This window comes from Pinus tabuliformis, chromosome 2_1 (genome assembly GCF_031772625.1).
Source record: "Pinus tabuliformis cultivar Carrire ecotype Pingquan chromosome 2_1, CPIR1, whole genome shotgun sequence".
Classification (NCBI taxonomy): domain Eukaryota; kingdom Viridiplantae; phylum Streptophyta; class Pinopsida; order Pinales; family Pinaceae; genus Pinus; species Pinus tabuliformis.
Window position 1 is genome coordinate 231,689,720 of NC_142299.1, and position 20,340 is coordinate 231,710,059.

The following is a 20,340-nucleotide window of genomic DNA, read 5'->3' on the forward strand; positions in this document are numbered from 1 at the left end:
GTGAATAAGTGTGTCTTGAGAAAAGAGGTGCATGCAGAGTCTTAGTTGGTGCAGTTGGCTACAGGTACTAAGAAGAGAGTTCATCACTAGGTAAGAGCTTATGCATTCAAGCTGAATGGTATGCCTACAACAAAACATATGAATGTGCTTCAACTGGGATGATATAGTATACTTTTGGGTATGGATTGGTTGTACCTTCATAGGACCAAAGTAGATTGTTATGACAAGGATATTGAGTGCCTAGATGACAATGGGAAAAATAGAAGTTTCAATGAGGATGGTCATAGATATGCAGGCTAAGCACAATTGTAGGAAGGGGTGTGTGATGTTTGCAGTCAATATCTATAGTGACAAGGGTAAGGATGTTGAGGATGAAGAAATATTCAAGATGTACCCTATATTACAGTTGTTTTAGGATATGTTTATAGCATTGATTCTAGAGTTTCCTCCCCATAGGGAAGTGGACTTTTCTATTGAATTGGTATCAGGGGTAGCACCAACATCAAAATCACCTTACAGGATGAGCACTCCAGAGTTGGTAGAGTTGAAGTTTCAGTGGAAGAAAATTCTTGATAAGGGATACATTAGGTCAAATGTATCACCTTGGGGAGCATTAGTGTTGTTTCTGAACAAGAAGGATGGTACTCCCAGGCTGTGCATTGATTACATGCAGCTAAACAAGGTGAAGGTCAAGAACAAGTACCCATTGTTGAGGATTGTGTGAGCACTTAGAAATATTCTCTTGGCTATATGAGAGAAATTTCCAAGGTAACAATTGCAATCCAACTTACAGATTGAAGTTTAGCCCCTTCAATATAGAGAGGGTTCTCTCTGACCTTTACATTGTGGCTAGAAATTTAGATAGGTTTTCTTGTCGTAGGGTTTGGTTGGGACTAAAATCAATAGCTCATTGTGTGATGGAATCAAATATCTAGGGTTTAGATTAATTAACTAAGTTAATTGGTTATCTGATATGAATTGATAAAGGCAAGGTGGATAACAGATCCTAGACCTTTTTCATTTGTTGTGGATGGATGAAGAAAAAAGAGAACAATACACTACAATAGGGAATACGCAGTGAATTATATAGTAGATTTAGAGTATCAAAATAGGAACCTTTGAAAAACTTAACTGAGAGCATAAACACAAAGATGAATTCTGAATCAATTAATATTTTCCAAACATTTAGAAGGAATACATTCATGAGATTATAAAGGAGAAACTAAAAAACATAGAGAAAGTACATACAAGAACCTAATATCACATGGATCTTTATATCACTGATTAGAATCTACTGATATTGGCAAAATAAATAAATGAAGCATTCAAAACACACAGACAATGACTATATATTTTTAGAAAACCAACCCTTTCTCCATGTTTTTCATCTAATATATAGGAAAATACAATAGAGATTCAGATCCACAATTTGTGGAAAGTATTAATTACAATAACCATCAAGATCCAAAAGAAATAGATTTGAAAACCCATCTTTAGTATGATCCCCAAGTTGAATTTGATGAGGTGGCCTTCACCTGTTGACTTGGCATTTTTATAGGAACCAAAATTTCTAAAACTCTGGCAAATTCCTAAAATTAGGGTCCAAAGGTGCATTAAGATATTCCAAACTATGACACTAGTTAAAAAATGGAGGTAGGTTTCTGTTAATTAATCTGTTATCTAAAAAAATGTCTTGTGGTTTTCCAAAATTCATCTCCATCTGTTCGGAAAAAACTTTTGAAAAAAATGACTAAAACGGGAAAATACAAAATTACAATATCTGAAAATCGGGCCTCAAACATTCCTATGTAGTTTCTGAACCCTGAGGTATGAGTAAAATATGAAAGTGGCTTTTTGAAATCAGCCCGTTCAAAACAAAATGTCTTGTGGTTTTTTAAAATTTATTACCCCCTGCTTGGAATCAATGTTTGAACATAGCAACTAAAACAAGAGAAACATAGTGTTGGTAAACTTGTTACTTCAAAGTTGTTTTTCCTTATGTTGATTTGTATTCTTTGCACTTCCTCAACCAGAAAAACCTCTGATATATGACTAGAGTATAACAAAAAATAATTTACTTCTTAAATATTAAACTTAGTAGGCCAAATTGTTGAGGGACCATTAGGGTTTGTGCAACAAAGCTAGGGTTTGTGTAATACTTTGCCCCATGAAGTAAAATGATCATTTCTCTATGTCTTCTACAACTTGGGCAAGGATATCTAGCTTGTTTTGAATCCTTTTCATACTTCTAGTGAGTTTTTGTGGACTTTTGTCAGCTATTAGGGGTTTTATTTTCTTCTTCTCAACATGCTTTGTTTTCCTCTATCTTTTTCTATTCTTTGAAGTCTGTTCAATTTTCTCTTATACATCAATGATCATTGTTTCCTTCAGCTTATGGTTCATATCTCTTTACATAAGCCAAACCGACCCATATTTCAAAGCTCCTAGACATGTGAACACTTTTACTATCCTTGAAATACCCTAACATAAGGCTACAAGGCAATCAATAACCTTCCTGCACGTGAAAAATACAAATATAGGTTTACTAGAAAAGTATGTTTTAAGGAAAAAAGGGAAAATTAGGGTTTAATCTCAAATGACTCTATTGGGAATAAAACACTGGAAAATGTCATATCATGCAAGAGAAGGAGAAATACTTCATAAATCGATACTTGAGCACTCAGAGGAATGAGATTAATAGGTCAAAAAGAAAGTTTTATTTTTTTTCAAAATATGTTATGAAAACATTTTGTAGCATCGCACTACTGAACAATTTCGTAGCATCGGCCAAAATTGTACTATAGGTCAAAATGCTGTAGAATTTTTGCATAAAATTAGGGTTAGGTGAAAAAGGTTTAATGACACATCTTCCTAGGCTTAGCAAACTTTACAAAGAATACAATACCTCCTTTACATAATTATGATCTTGAAAAAGATGGACTAATATCATTGCCTTGAAATGAGGGTGTAACCCTAATGCTAATAGATTGATGATTTTTTTGATTAGTTGAAGGGAGAAACAATGTTCACAGAGATTAATCTAAGATCAAAATATCATCAGGTACGAATCAAAGAAGAGGAAATCTACAAGATTTCTTTCAGGACCATGTGTTGACTTATATGGGCCCTACCCAGGTTTGGAAGAATTATTTAGCTAAGCAAATCCCACAGCTACTGGTCCTTTTGGCAATAGCCCGCGAAGCATGGACTGAGGTCTCACCTGAGGTAGCAGGGGAGGGTACTGGAACTAGGTTTCCGCACCCTTGGGATGTCTAGATGTGGTCTGAGAGGTTCGCGTGCCGTCCTGTAGCTTCGCACTGCGCTAGATCCACACAGATCCTGATAATCTTAGCTTTCTCTTACCATGATGATTACAGATCTAATTTATTCGATTAAGTATTATAACCCAGATCTAATTAGAGAGGTCTTTAAGCAAACATTTATTTCTTTCCTTTAGTTTGTATATTAAGATTAAACATGACATATGCGCGCAGATCAAAACAGTTTCATTAACCATAAAAGAATAGAGTTGCAATAGTTCAGAACTAACATAGAATTCAGAAGAAACTTATCTTTATTTCCACTTATCAACCTTACATCTAGATCTACCCTGCGCACTCAGCTGCAGGGGTCTGTGCACACAACTGCGGACTCTTCCAAGCCTCTGCACACACAACTGCAGAGCCTCTATCCTCTACCCAAACCCTTGACTCAGACTTATAAACTCTCTCAGAATGCTCTTTTCAAACACCCATTACATTTTAGATCTCCAAAATCATACCCAAAACTTAGCTACTCTACCCATAGAGCCTCGCTCTATTTATACCTTTCCATGGACCGTGATCCATAGGCGAGCTGAATCATCCTACATTTCTTTACATTATTTTTGGGCAGACTACCGTTTTGAATTTGACTTATTACAAATCGCGCTCCGCGCATTTCGTGGAGTATTTACCTTGCTATTACCCAAAATTTTAGGTTTGGCGCCCCATATTCATTGCGTGGGGTTTCCGCTACCCAACAGCCCCCCAACACAATCATCATGACTCATCTCGAGTCACTCAACTGGTGCGTCCATCTTTGTGCGAAGATCGTTCAGCAGCTTCTGTGTGTCGCTTGTGCTAGTAGCAAACTCTTCTGTCATGTGCTAAATCCGTTCCACATGTGTTGCCGACACCTTAGTCCCTATCTCGGCTGTCTCCGTAGTGGCATACTCCACCTGCATGTGGGCTACCTTATGCTCTATGGTGGTGGAAACCGCAAATGCCTCGTCCAACCATGGCTGGAGATGGGCTTTAACCACTGCTTCCTTTTTTCTAGCGATATCGGCTTGGATTTTCATGTCCTGCACCTCCCTCATCTTGGCCAAGCGCTACATGATAGCAATGATATACACGGTCCCTCTGAGCTGATCGTAACCTTGTCGGAGCTCCCAGGCCTCAGATTCTAATCGACGAAGTGTGGTATCCTCCTGAAGGGCAGTGATCATAACAATCGACTGAGTTAGTAGCTCGATACATTCTTCCATTGACCGTGTGAGCATCGCACACCCCATAGTAATAATGTTCCTGCGTTGCTCTAGGATCTCTGGTGGCGTCGATTATGGAACCTACACTCTTGAGTCCGCGATTTGCACATTGAGCTCTAGCTGGATCCGCGCAGCCTCCTCCTTTGTCTTCTGGAACCCAGTAGCCAGTGTATGGATTTGTGTCTCAATGGGCAAGTCCTTCACAATTTCTAACTTCGGGACACTCGAATAGGCTTCTGCTACTACCTTCTCCATCTGCTGCTTTTGTGTGACTCCTTCTTCGTGTTGGAGCCGTAGCTGTTCGATATTAATTTTCTGCTCTTGTAGTACTTGGTTGGCGTGGTCGGCCCTGGTGTGGAGTTCAATTGTGGTGCTATTGTGTGGTTGTTGCAAACTTTCATGTGGTAGGGTAGCCACATTCAATCCCAGTCCTGTAAGTCATTTTTTCACAGCTCAGTCCTCTGTTTGGTTGGTAATCAACACTCCGGCTAGAATCGGGATAGAACGAGCCATTTGGGCTTTTAAAAATGGTTCCGTATGTTAGCACTTGAAATTTCACCTCAGGCTGAAAAGGCAAACCTCAAAGCTACATCAAACCATTCAACCTCGTAGCTAGCCCTACGGGGCAGGAGAAGGCTCTCTCCGGTCAATCTCGGTAGATTTTCAATAGGATGAGATGACCAACAATGTAACACTGATATTAGGCTAGTAAACTGGTTATAAAGGTTGATTTTGGGGTTTTTGGTGGCAAATTGAGGAGCTGCAATTTAGGGTGCGGGGATTGGACACAATTTCTGTAGGGGGGTCTTTGGGGCGGGGTAGGAGCCTGTATTGATGTCTTTAGCTGAAGTGGATGATTAGAAAAGAAAGATAAGAAGGCTAAAGAGAGCAAACAATGAATTTGAATTCTCTTGAGACAGAAGAAAACATTGAAATTAAACAAATTTAAAAGCAGAGCATGGCTAGCATGAATTCATACTTTATCACTTCATTTGTTTAATGTGCAGCAGTAAAGAAAGGAAATGAATCACATAACAAAGCTTACAAGAACATGAAGAAACACACCATCAACACATGAGTCCACAAGAATCCCAAAGATGACTGCAAAACCCTGGTCTTCCTTAGCCAAAAATTGCAGAGATACAAGTGATAATACAATGATAGCTTCTCCCTCAAGAGTCCAACCATGAAAATGAGCAAGAAAGTACATAATATAGATGATCTAACCTCTTTCCCTGCCTCCATGGGTCGAGCTCACTATCCTAGGAGCTGTTTGAACCACTTCTAAACTAAGCACTAGAAAATAGGCAATCAAAACAACTTGCCTCTATAAACTTGGAAACCAGTTCATACACTCAATTTTTACCCTTTACATGCAAGAATCTTCTAGAAGAGTTAAACAAGAGTAAAAATATCCAAAAAGTGTCACAATTACATCCAAGAGGACCACCATCCACCTCAAAAAGTCAAACTGGAGCCAAACTGCGTTTTCTGGGCTGAACTGGTCAAATCTGGCAAAGTTTCCTCAACGGGTCGCGCACATTTCCTCAACAGATCGTGCACTTTGGAGCTCTGTTTGGAGGCCTTCTCGGTGTCAGAATTAGGTGCAGGATAGCTCGTTGGAAAGGTATCTGAGTCTAATTTCCAACCCAACTAGAATTTTTGGATTTGGAGGTCATTTGCCTAGAAAAATGTCAATTCTCCCAAGACTGCTTCTGCAACTCAAAAAAGGGGCAGAAAGTCAAATTTTGCCTGTATTTTGACCTTTTGGAGGCCCAAAACTCCATAAAAACTCAAGTCCATCCATAGGCATATGTAACTCTGCATGAAAAATCTAGAAATGTTGAGTTTTTGCAAAACGGAGCTACGATGACAAAGGGTCTCACCGGGGGTGAGACCCGTTGAGAAGCCAAAACCTGTAAATTTCCCAAAAATACCAAAATTACCCAAAATTCTCAAACAATTTTGGGATTTGTGCTGTAGCTGATGCTAGTGAGTGCCATGATCTTTGAGGGATGCCTCAGCCAAGATACGGAGTGGATTGGTCCTCTTCCTCCGCCTAAGAGCCTCGGACAACCTCCTTTGGAACATTTTCATCTTGGCTTTGCATACATGCATTCTTGCCCAATAGTGATTCTTCATTTTTCTCAACAGATTTTTCTCTTGGTTGGCCTTAGCCAACAGCCTCTCCAAGTGGGCATTCTCCTTAATGAGCAGTGACTCTCGGTCAACAGGCAATGGATCACCGGGCCTCCTACGGTTCAAGACTCGGTCGCTACGAATCCTCCATAGTTCATCAAGTGCTTTCTCCTCCTCTAACTGTTTGTTCCGCTGCTTCAAGTAAGTGATAGTCCATTGGGCACCCTCAAGTCTCCTCTGTAAAACATCATTTTCAGCCCTAAGATGCTGAATGATCTCCTTCGCCTCTTGGCTAGGAGTACTGGCCTCGAGATCAATCACCGGATCCTCATGAATCATGGGCTCTTTGCCCCTCTGTAATATCTGTGCTGGTGAAGAAAGCGAGGCCCCTTCCACCTGATGTGGAGATAACACTCGCTGAGCTGAAGATGAAGGCGAGACCCCTTCCACCTGCTGTGGAGATAGTACTCGCCTAGCTGCTGCAAATAAGGCCCTTGGGCCTTTCTGATAAGTGACCAATGGAGGAGAGCTGACATGTCTGGTCTCAAGAATATCATGCTACTGTGATGGCCTTACTTCCTCATGAACAACCTCAGGGGGTGAAAGGGATAACCTTGAGAGCAGAAAAACAAAACCTGATCTCTACTTGCATTTTGACATTTTTAAAGCAAATATACATGAACTTCTCATTTCAACTTGATGGCATTAAAACACATTTCCCATGCTCATTTTTCTCTATCAAGCAAAATAATTTGATGATCAGAGGCCTACCTGCAACCTTGAAGATATTTGGGGTCATTTGGCAGCTTACTGGCAAATTTCTGTGGAGAAATCCCCAACGGGTCGCGCCCCTCCCAACTGGTCGCGCACGTTGCTTTTCTGAACTGTGGAAGAGCTCTCAACGGGTCGCGCTTTTGAAGGAGGCCTTTGGAGGCCTTCCCGATGTCAGAATCAGGTGCACGATAGCTCGTTGGAAAGGGATTTGAGTCTAATTTCCAACACAACTAGAATTTTTTAATTTGGAGTTGATTTGACCTGTCAAAAATCAAATCTCCCAAGACTGGTCAAAAAGTGCCAAATGAGGCTGCCTCAAGGAAGAGTGCTGTTGCAGTCAACTTTTGAATGCCTTCCTCAACCCCAAATTGAGCTCATGATAGCTCATTTGAAAGATATTTGTGTCTAGTTATCATTTTACCCATCAAAAAAATCATTTGGCCAACCAAGCTAGGAGAAAACTTGATTTTCCCAAGGTCACTTCAGAGGTGTCTTTGATTCTCCTGAGGCAATGGTATTCTTGACATTTCTCTCAAACAATGACACCTGTACAAAAAGTGGAGGAGGTTTTTCTTCTTTGGCATGTTTTGGACAAAAACCTCTCTCAGTTTTCCAAAACTCATATTTTATTGCTCTGGAACATCATTTGAGTGAAATTTGTCCCGATGTGTGAAACAAGGAATTTTGTCGAAATGAAGTGAAATGAAGGGGATAGGGGGCTTCTAAATTCTTGGGGAAATTTTTGGTAGTGGGGAGGGATGTTAGGAAGCAGGGGAAAGTGGAATCGCAGAAATTGAGCGAGGGGAAAGGGTCCAAAAGGGAAAAACACAGGCCCAACCTAGAAAATTGCCAGGTTGTAGCTAGAAACTAGGGTTTGTGCAAAAATGAGGATTTTGGGGGATCTCAGTGATGGGAATCATTTGATAAGGTATATGAAGGATAGGGGAAGGTGTATGAACATCTGGATACAAGTTTTTCCGATGACTTGACCGTCCAAGAGAAATTGGCTTTCAAGACCCTGGGAGAGGGAAATGACCTTACCTAGGCACAACTGAAGCATGAACAAGGTGTGAAATGACTCGTTAGACACTGACATGATAATGAAATCCCTATGAATGATGATAGACTCAGCTGAATGATGACATGGACTGACATTTGGGCAAACCCCAGACCTAATGCCTAGTGACCAAATTTTGCTTGAAGACTCACTGAAATGACAAAATTTGACCTTGACACTCTGAGACCACTTTGTAAGAGCGTATTTGATCACTGTAGGAAGGCTGGAAAGACTGACACTAACACCGTAGATGCCATAATGGAAGCCCTTTGAGTAGTGCTAGTACCTACCCACACGATTCTTGATCCCAATTCGTGTAGCTATGTGCGGAGTTCCCCCAACATAGTCTGCTGCTCTGACATGGCCTCATAGACTGCCTCCAAAGTGGCATCTCGAATAGTGTTCTCGATATTAGTTAAGTCTCCTTCGGTTAGCGTGGTCACTCCGCTATCTGTCTTAGATGCCTTTTCCTTCTTCTGTGGCTTCGATCGCTCTGATGGCGCTGACCGCTTCAGAGGTGAATCTACGCCTGTTACTGGTGGTTCATCTGTGACCATCTTAGGGGTTGCCTTCTGACTGTCCTTGTGTATTGTTGACACTGCCCCTCTTGGTGGTGTCTTTCTGGCTACTACCCAATCTGCCTCCCGTGCTGACTTAACTTCCGCAGCGAACTGTTCATTGCGCTTTTGCTATGCGGCCTGCTTAGCTTCCTCCTTTTGCCGCCTGATAGTGGCCTCATTGTGTTCTACCGCCACTGGTCCGTGCCATGCTGGTGGCCAAGTATCCAAAATCCCATTGATAACATCATCAATAGCAATAAATCAGAGTGAGGTCCATGCCTGGGCCAGGTCCTTACGTGCCCTGATGTAGAGACGATGCATGTCAGCCTTACATTCAACAATATGCTTCATGCTTTCATTGTTGGGTTGTGTTATATTCTTTCCATGTAGTTAATAGGGGGTTTGAGGGGCACCCATAACCCCACTTTATGGGGTTTGGGGCAGCGCCCCAGAAAATTTTGGTTTTGAACCCTATGTTAGGTTGGGCGGACCCACCTATGGTTTTGTGCATGATTTTCGCACATGTTTTTTGGATGCGATGGTTTTTGGTCCATGGTTTTGGATGCGATGGCTTTTCAGTCCATGGTATTGGATGCTTTGGCATGTATAAATATGTATTGTAACATTGAAAGGAACATAATGAAAAAAATCAAGCTGGTAGTCCTACTTTTGGGATCCAGGGAAAAATCTCTGTGTATATGTGTTTTATGTGTTCTGCTCTCGCATTATTTTTTTTCTGTGTTTTAGAATTCGTATGCAGGTAATTTCTGTATGGGGTTAAAACCTACATTTGGTATCAGAGCAGTTTTGGCTTCAAGGGGATGCCTTTGTTGCTGAGGGGTTTCGCTCAGGCCTGTGGTAGACCCTATTCAGTGGGAGATCTATGAGATCGATTCTGGTGGTGAAAGAAGATGGCAAGTAGTGGAAAGATAAAGATCGAGAAATTTAATAGTCAAAGTTTTGAGTTGTGGAAACTCAAGATGGAGGATTTGTTGGTGGATAAAGATCAGTGGATCGTAGTAGATCCGGGTACTAAACCAATGGGAGTGTCTAATGAAGAATGGAAGAAGTTGGATCAAAAGGCAAAGAGCACAATACGATTGTGTGCTCAGATTCAGTATTGTTGAATGTATCAGGGGAAGCTACGACGAAGGCTTTGTGAGACAAGTTAGGGACTTTGTACCAATCTAAGTATCTGGTGAATAAACTATTCTTGCGGAAAACGCTGTATAACCTGAGAATGAAAGATGGAGACTTGGTGACAGAGCATCTGAATGGATTTAATACTGTGGTAAGTCAGTTAACATTTTTTGATATTAAAATTTCAGATGAAGATAAGTGCATTAGTTTGTTGTGTTCTCTACCAGATTCGTGGGATAGTCTGGTTATTGCCATAGGTACCAATGCAACTGCCTTGCAATTGATGAAATAGTCTCAGCCTTGCTGACGGAGGAGATGAGACAGAAAAATATGGAGAGCTAGAATGGTGATGCCTTGTTTGTACGAGGATAGTCCCAGAACATAAACAAAAATAAGTCATTGAGTGGGAGATCTAAATCTAGAGGGAGATCTAAATCTCCAGGACAACCTGTAAAGGTGGTGTGTTGGAAATGCGGAAAGGAAGGCCACTACAAAAGGGATTGTAAATCTAAAGCTCTTGACAAAGGAAAGGGATCTGATGAGGCTCCTTCTGCAGAGGCGAAAACCACCTCAGATGAAGGTGGGGATATGTACTTGGCTTCTTCAAGTACACATGTAGATCATGAGGCATGGTTGATTGACTTAGGTGCATCCTTTCACTTCACTCCCCATAGGGAGTGGTTCTGCAAGTATGAGAAATATAATGGTGGTGATGTCTTCTTGGGGGATGACAGGAAGGCTAGAATCGTTGGTGCTGAAAAGTAAAATTGAAGTTGCAAAGTGGAAGGGTTAGAACACTTCCGGTGTTCTGCATATTCCTGCATTGGCCAGAAATCTAATTTCTGTAAGCAAGTTGGATGATGCAGGTGTAAAAACAGTGTTCGAGAAGGATACCTGCAAGATGGTTCGGGGAGCACTGGTATTGATGTAGGGAGCTCGGATTGGAACTTTGTACAAGCTACAAGGTAGCACTATTGTTGATGGGTGTAATAGTTCCGTGGTTCCTAAAAGTGGAGCAGAAAATCTAGCTGTCTCTAGAGAGAAGACCATGTTGAGGTATCAAAGGCTTGGAAATATTGGAGAGAAGGGTCTTCGGATACTTCATAGTCAAGGTAAGGTAGAAGGTATGAGTAATAGCTCTCTGGATTTTGATTTCTGTGAAAATTGTGTATACGGTAAGCAAAATCAGGTGAGTTTCCCCTCTGGTAGTAAGAGGGCGAAACATATATTAGAGCTTGTGCACAGTGATGTGTTTGGACCTATGAAGGTTCCATCACTGGGTAAGTCTGTGTACTATGTATCATTTATAGATGACTTCTCAAGGAATACATGGATATATTTCCTTAAGAAGAAATCTAAAGTCTTTGACAGGTTTAAAGAATTTAAGGCTCTGGTGGAAAACCAGACAGAGAAGAAGATAAAGGTGTTGAGGACAGGTAATGGTGGAGAATTTTGCAGCAAGGAATTTGAAGAATTCTGTAAGAAGTGTGGTATAGCATGGCAGAAGACTACTCCATATACACCTCAGCAAAATGGAGTTGCAAAAAGAATGAACAAGACGTTGATGGAAAGGGCAAGAAGCATGCTCACTGGTGCTGGGTTAGGACAGGAATTCTAGGCAGAGGCGGTGGATACTACATGTTACTTGGTCAATAGGTCACCTTCATTAGTGTTGGAGGATAAGACTCCACAAGAAGTATGTACTGGTAAGAAATTGTCTCTTTCACATCTAAGGGTATTTGGACGTGATGCATATGTACATGTTCCAAAGGAGAAATGAACCAAGTTGGATAGTAAATCTGAAAAGTGCATCTTTATTGGGTATAAGTATGGTTTAAAGGGTTATAAGATTTGGAACCCAGTAACAAGGAAGGTCGTGTACAGCCGCGATGTGGTGTTCAGAGAGGTGAAAGATGTTATTAAACATGAAGTCCAACCAAAGGAACCTGAGAAGATAGAGTTTGAGCTAAAGGAGGAAGAATCAGACTCTACAGCAGAAGAGGAATCAGAAGATGAAGAGCCACAAACTCCGACTGTGAGAAGATCAGTTCGAGAAAGAAGGCAGCCAAAAAGGTATAGTCCATCTACTTTCTGTTCAAATTTTGCTTTGTCTATTACTGATGATGATCCCAGAACTGTGAAGGAAGCAGTGGATTCAGAGGATGGAAAATTCTGGAAAGAGGCCATGGTTGATGAAATGGCATCTTTGCACAAAAATGAGGCTTGAGATCTGGTGGAGTTGTTGGCTGGAAGGAAACCCATTGGCAGCAAATGGGTGTTCAAAAAGAAGACAAATGCAGAAGGAAAAGTGGAGAAACACAAAGCTCGGTTGATAGAAAAAGGTTATTCCCAAATGCCGAGAATTGGTTCTGGTGATATTTTTTCTCCTATTGCCAAGGTAACCCCTATTAGATTACTTTTATCTATTGTTGTTGCTTTTGATTTTGAGGTATAAGAGATGGATGTGAAGATGACATTTCTTCACGGGGATTTGGAAGAGGAAATCTACATGAAGAAACCTGAAGGCTTTGCGGTGAATGGTAAGAAAGAACTGGTATGCAGGTTAAAGAAGTCTCTGTATGGGTTAAAATAGTCACCAAGGATGTGGTATTAGAAATTTGATACGTTTATGCGGGGAATTGGCTTCACTAGAAGCAAAGCAAATCACTGTGTGTATTTTAAATTAATTGGTGACCGTGTTATTTATTTGGTCTTGTATGTGGATGATATGTTGCTGGTTGGAAATGACAAATAAATAATCTAGGATTTGAAGACCCAATTGTCCTCCAAATTCCACATGAAAGATCTTGGTGCTGCAAACTATATTTTGGGCATGGAAATTAAAAGAGATCAGGCAAAGAGGAAGCTTTGGTTAAACCAGAGGAAGTATGTTGAGATAATACTGCAGAGGTTTAATATGCAAGATAGTGAACCGGTGAAGGTTCCTATTCCTGTAGGTGTGAGGTTATCTGCTAAACAGTGTCCCAAGACATAAGAAGAGGAATAGGACATGTCCCGTATTCCATATGCAATTGCAATCAGTAGCCTGATGTATGCAATGGTCTATACTAGACCAGACATTGCACATGCAGTGGGAGTATTGAGCAGGTTTATGTCAGAACCAGAGAAGGAGCATTGGACAACAGTGAAGCGGGTTTTCAGGTATTTGCATGGCACTAGTGATTATGGTTTGTGCTACCAAGGAGGACCAGGATTGGATAGAGTGTTGGATATTCGTGGCTTTTTTGATGCAGACTGGGCTGGAGATCTAGATCAGAGAAGATCTACAAGTGGGTATGTGTTTAACCTATTTGGAGGTGCAGTCAGTTGGATGAGTAAGAAACAATCTGTAGTGGCACTATCAACTATAGAGGCAGAATACATGGCAGCCACTCATGCAAGCAAGGAAGCAGTTTGGTTGTAGAGATTGTGTTCAAGTATGGGGTTAGTATAGGGAGCTATAACGATAGACTATGATAGCCAAAGTGCAATTTTCTTGGCAAAGGACCCTGCATATCATTCAAAGAAAAAGCACATTGATGTTCAGTATCTCTTTGTGAGGGATATGATAGAAGACAAAAAGGTGTTGCTGGTAAAGGTGGACACTTTGAAGAATACTGTAGATGCATTGAAAAAATCTGTGAGCTCTGAGAAGTTCTCTTGGTGTAGAGAAACAATGGGCACTATAGGGCTAGATAAATGACTAAGCTTTCTTGTGGCCCCTTGTGGAAAGAAAACAACAAGTGGGAGAATGTTGGGTTGTGTTATATTCTTTCCACATAGTTAACAAGGGGTTTAAGAGGCACCCGTAACCCCACTTTATGGGGTTCGGGGCAGCGCCCCGGAAAATTTTGGTTTTGAACCCTATGTTAGGTTGGGCAGACCCACCTATGGTTTTGTGCATGATTTTCTCACATGTTTTTTGGACGCGATGGTTTTCGGTCCATGGTTTTGGAGATCTAGATCAGAGAAGATCTACAAGTGGGTATGTGTTTAATCTATTTGGAGGTGCAATCAGTTGGATGAGTAAGAAACAATTTATAGTGGCACTATCAACTATAGAGGCAGAATACATGGTAGCCACTCATGCAAGCAAGGAAGCAGTTTGGTTGCAGAGATTGTGTTCAGGTATGGGGTTAGTACAGGGAGCTATAAGCATAGACTATGATAGCCAAAGTGCAATTTTCTTGGCAAAGGACCCTGCATATCATTCAAAGACAAAGCACATTGATGTTCAGTATCAATTTGTGAGGGATATTATAGAAGACAAAAAGGTGTTGCTGGTAAAGGTGGACACTTTGAAGAATACTGTAGATGCATTGAAAAAATCTGTGAGCTCTGAGAAGTTCTCTTGGTGTAGAGAAACAATGGGCGTTGCAGGGCTAGATAAATGACTAAGCTTTCTTGTGGCCCCTTGTGGAAAGAAAACAACAAGTGGGGGAATGTTGGGTTGTGTTATATTCTTTCCACGTAGTTAACAGGGGGTTTGAGGGGCACCCGTAACCCCACTTTATGGGGTTCGGGGCAGCGCCCCGGAAAATTTTGGTTTTGAACCCTATGTTAGGTTGGGCGGACCTGCCTATGGTTTTGTGCATGATTTTCACACATGTTTTTTGGACGCGATGGTTTTCGGTCCATGGTTTTGGATGCGATGGTTTTTCAGTCCATGGTATTGGATGATTTGTCATGTATAAATATGTATTGTAACATTGAAAGGAGCATAATGAAAAAAATCAAGCTGGTAGTCCTGGTTTTGGGATCTAGGGGAAAATCTCTTTGTATATGTGTTTTATGTGTTCTGCTCTCGCATTATTTATTTTCTGTGTTTTAGAATTCGTACACAGGTAAGTTCTGTACGGGGTTAGAACCTACATTCATAGATCCCATTGGACAAGCGGGGTAAGGTAGTAATCCACTGACGCACATTTGCGTCCATCAGTACCCAAAAGATTTTGATATTTCGAATTCATCCCGCGTCCCTTGTCGCCCAAAGGGAAGCATATCGAGTGGCTTTCAGCCATTCTGAGTCCAAGACAGGAAACTGACTTTCTTCGGGTAGGTCGATGGCAACCAGCATGATGGACAGTAGTAGCCATGCATAATGGAAAGTTTTTCCCTCCTCCCGTACTTCACGGAAGTTGGTCAAAAAATCTTCACAGAGAAACTGGGACCAATTGAACCGTACACCGGCGGCGCATTCTTTAGCGAGTGCAATCACGACTACTAGAACCTCAGTGCCACGACACTTCCTCATTACTTTCCGTGCTAGCAATTGAGTGGTGACACGAACTGCTTTATTTGAGATATTATCAATGACGTATGCTCGTTGCCCTTTTGTAAGCTTATACTTCTTTTTTAATCGTTCTATCATCGCGACATAATTACTTCTGTCAGTAATTTCTTGAGGATCTCTCTCATCACAGGGAAGGTGTGAAACTCGATGAACAAGTTTAGGTGTGATACTAATGGGTTTACCAACCCATAATATTTCCTCATGAATTAGACAGAGCAACTGCTTTATAACCAACATGGTTATTGGGGGTCGGAGGAAGTGGGGAATCAACAAGAGACAGAGTAGCTGTTGAGCCCCAAACTTGCATCTTCCCTATACACCTTTCTAACCTTTTTTCCATTTACCTGGACCTCCTAAGCTGCCAAATCATTTCATATTAGTTTAAAAAGAGCATATAAAGTGGTTTCCTAACTATGTCTTGTGTCTGCTATTTGATTTAGATTTTTGCTCATTCAGCTCCGGAATCTTGTCACTTTTTGCAGCCAGTTCAACTTTCTGCAGCCTTTTTGTTAAAGTCTATGTTACAGGTGTCTTCAGGTGAATCCAGCCACATGGGTAAGTTGTAAATGATGTGGACATGGACCGTGTCCTATTGGCTCAGTCGAATCCATCAAAGAAGGTCGTGGTCAAAGATAGTCAAGCAGTGGTCAACCTAAGAGTCCTACGGTGACAGAACTCTGTTTTTTACCACGTGAAGACTTGCGTGGCCATTTCTAAATCTCAGGAGACGTGTTAACACCTGTCGACCGCTCCATGAACCAAATCCAACAGCCACCCTCCTTAGATTTAATCTTCACGGCTACCATAATGCTAGATTCTTGGACGTGGTTGCTTCACGTGTCTTTTATCAGCGCAAATTTTAGGAAAGTAGTTATGTCATCCTCTGTTATAAATAAAGTGTTCTCATACGCATAATAGCTAGCTTTTGTAATGTAATTTTGACTATTAACGAGCCCACTGTGCCGTGACTTTATTTCTGTGTTATGATTGCATTTTAATACATGAGAAGACTCTGTTTATAAGCTCAATTAGTGGTTGATTGCTGACTGCCCGAGGTTGTGCAGAGGGCCCTTGTACACACCGAGGTTCTGTTAATTGCTATATAGTTTTATGCTTTATTTCTTTACGCTCCTTATGCCATAATCATTTACTTGTATATATTGCACTGCTCATGATATTCACGTTGATTGCTGTCCATAGTTTTTATGCTTTCTAATGCTGTTAATTGATCAGTGTATTTGTTTCAGATTACAATAGGCAGCCCGGGCATTTTCACATAGCTTTATAATGACTAATGACATGGAATTATTCTTGTCCTTCTGCTGATTTATTTTCTTATTTTTTAGTTCCAGAACTGTTTTATTTATTTCAGTTTTGCTCATTTACTCTTCTGCAAGATAGATATTAAATTACTCATGTCATTTTCAGTTACCTACGAAAGCCAGAGCGAGACGAATGGTGAGGGATTAAAGTATGAATGCGTAGTTTGATATTAGTTTATTTTTCTACAAGTTAGTTATTGAATTGCTCATGTCATTTTCAGTTATCTCCGAAAGCCAGAGCGAGATGAATGGTGAGGGATTGAAGTATGAATGCATAGTTTGATATTAGTTTATTTTTCTAAAATTTAGTTATTGAATTGATCATGTCATTTTCAGTTACCTCCGAAAGCCAGAACGAGACGAATGGTGAGGGATTGAAGTATGAGTGTGTAGTTTAATATTAGTTTTATTTTCTGCAAATTAGATATCAGATTGCTCAAGTTGTTTATGATTACCTCCGAAAGCCAGAGTGAGTCGAATGGTGAGGGGTCAGAATATGAGTTGATGTAATGTGATTTTATTTTACTTTGCTTATAGTTTTTGAATTTCTTTGAGTTCAGTTTCTTTTATATTTATACAGCAGCAAGGATACTGCGTTTCATGGTCACTAGCTCACTGTTTGTTTAATTAGAATAGTGGTACATTTTCATTCTCTTTTAGGAATTAATTTCATCATTGCAAGTTTTAAAACCTTTTTGAAAATTTTGAAGTTTGGAAATCATTTTAAAGGACACCATTGCTTTGAACACTAATATCCATACTTGACTTTTAGAATTGCCATCTCACATTAGGGAATCAACGAAGATAAACCCAAAAACAAACTAAAAATCAAAAACGACAAAAAGTAAGAAATCGGTTATCTTGCATATATAGTGCACCTCACTTCAGCAGTTTACAACTCCCGGATTGACAATTAATATAGCAATTTAGGACACTCTAAATTGACCAAACAGTAGCCCAGCTTGGTTCACTTTCCACAACCACTCCTTGGGCTAGAGCATTGTCACCATTCCTTCGACAGTCTGCTCCATCAGTGCGTCCGTTGCCAGGTGGGGAAATTTTACTATATCCGCGAGATCCCAATCTTCGAATTTCATTGTCGCCACACGGCCAACCATCGAGTTTTCTACTGGGACTTCTTTTGGTAGAGCTGGGGTATTGATGACAGTGTCAACTTCATCTAGGTTTTCAGGTACTTTTTCCTTCCCCTTGCTTGGAGGCACATACTTGGGTCGTCGTACAGGCTGTATAGGATCCTCCTCAGGGTTGACTTCTTCGACATATGTGGGAGAGTCTTCGGCTTTCGTATCGCTGTCAATGGTAATAGATTCACCTTTTTCCTCCATTGTGAAATTGCCAAAGTGCAGGTGTCACATTAACCTTCTTACTGATTCTGGGATCTGGGGGTCCTTCCTAGTCCTCAGCATCCAAGGTGATTTCAGGAGCTCGGCTGGTTGTGGTGATGCTTGCTGCAGGTTATCAGTGATAGGATTGTGTGCTTTGCAGATTGCTTCCTGGTAGTGCTTCGATAATGCCTTAAACCAAAGAATTTCTTTGAATTTCTCGTTACTCATCGTGCACTTGCTCTTAACCCACGGCGGCTTTCTGGCAGGACGGTAAGATGTGGTGGTGTGATCCTTACTATGATTATATAAGATTCGGAATTTAAGATTGGCTGCTTGCCCTTGCGACAACTCATCAATGCGATTTTGGCGGTTATTCTTGTGTCTTAATTGCCCACCGCCTGCTCCATGGTGCTTTAAATGGGTCATCATGTCATGAACAGTACCTGCAATGATCGCTTTCCATCTTTCCTTTGTGACCACGAAACCCCAGGATTGTAATTGCGGTTTTTGTGTGTATGCTGAGGTCATATCATGCAACTTTGCAGCAACCTGGTTTATAGTCTCACTCCCTCTTTCAACTGCAGGGAGCGCTGGGACTGGACCTCCTACGGATAGTCAGGTGGGCGAACCCCTCATGTGGCTCTTCCATTTCCTAACTAGCCCAGGCTGCAAGCACCTTCTGTATTCCCTTGATTCTACTAATGGGTTGCAGTGTGTGTGGTCTTGTCCTTTTAGGTGCTAATGCAACCATGCTAGCGGGGTCACTGCTTGTGGCAGGGTAGGAGAGCCAGCCCTACCTGGTTCCTTCGTTCGCTCCTCTGCGTGACCCATGTAGGCGGCTTCTATCTGCAATTTGGTAATAGCTTTATCCAGCTTTGCACTTTGTGCACAGAGTCTAGCCCTTGTTTCTTCTAACTTACCCAGCTGCACCTTACCGTGCCAAATGGCTATCTAGAGCTACTGAATTCTGTCATGGATAGTGTCACTACTAAGGTGAGCTGTATCCAAGAGACTTCCCTATCCAGCCATGCAAACCTCCATTCTGTGCAGATCTGGTTGGGTTGATGGTCGCCTAGTATGCATTCGGACCCTGCGTCGTTGATGACCGACTGTTCTTCCAATGCGTACTTGGAACCGCTTCCTAGATCTTGGCGTTTGTAGCCCCCCCTCCCCCGGTATGCGCAACTTGTTTTTTGACCCATCATGCTGTTCTTGTGCTGTGCCCATCGTGCCGTGCTAGATGAGCTACCCTTCGTTAGTGGCAACACTCTCTACAAACTGTTGTCTCTCCTCAGTGGTTACGTGTCACAGTGATTGAATCATATTGTAGTTAAGCATCGTAACTTTCTACAAGTGGTTCTGCCATCGTTCAGTCTCCTCCTTGGAATCCATTGTGCAATTGCTATTGCATTCCCACGAGATTCTTCCACCATCCACGGGATGCACCTGATCCTGGTCTTGCACTGTTATCTGATACCTGCAATCTAGCTCATTGTCACTATCCTCATCGCGCACGGGTTCGGTGTAGTGTTCTCCTTTTGCTGGTCCAACGGAACTACTACTCACGGTGACTTCTTTTAGAACGTCATTTTCCGCCTCTTTAAGTTAATAATCCCCTTCATGTCCGTTGCCTAATCAATTCCGAGTAATGTAGGGTAAGGATGACTGTCATCAACAATCTCTATAACTTCAAAATCGGTCGGCGTACTTACACCGTCGATATCCACAGTCACTCCTTACAGTCAACCCATTGGTAAGATATTTTGTTGGTTAGCCATTTGTAACTAGATCAGGGACCAGTGCAATGTAGGCTTGCCCATGCACTCCCATGTCTGTTTAGGTAATACGTTCGCATCCAAGCCTAAGTCCAAGATGACTTGATCCATTTCATATTCACCGATTTGCGTTGTCAATCTCATTTCCCGTCCAGTGCGCAGAGCATGTCTTCCTATTTTTCGAACTACCTGTGGTTTGCTAGATCCGGTGCACTTAGTGATTAGTTCTTGCAATCCTTGAATGGCCTTACTATCACACAGTAGTTTCATGCAGGTTTCGAGAAAGGTCGTAATCATGGAGGGGTCCAACCCTGACTCCACTTGATCCCTTCTACGTGGGGTAGAAGCTTCCATGCCACCCCGTTGAGCTTCCCTCGGGATCGTCCTTCCCTGTTCCGGCTTAGAG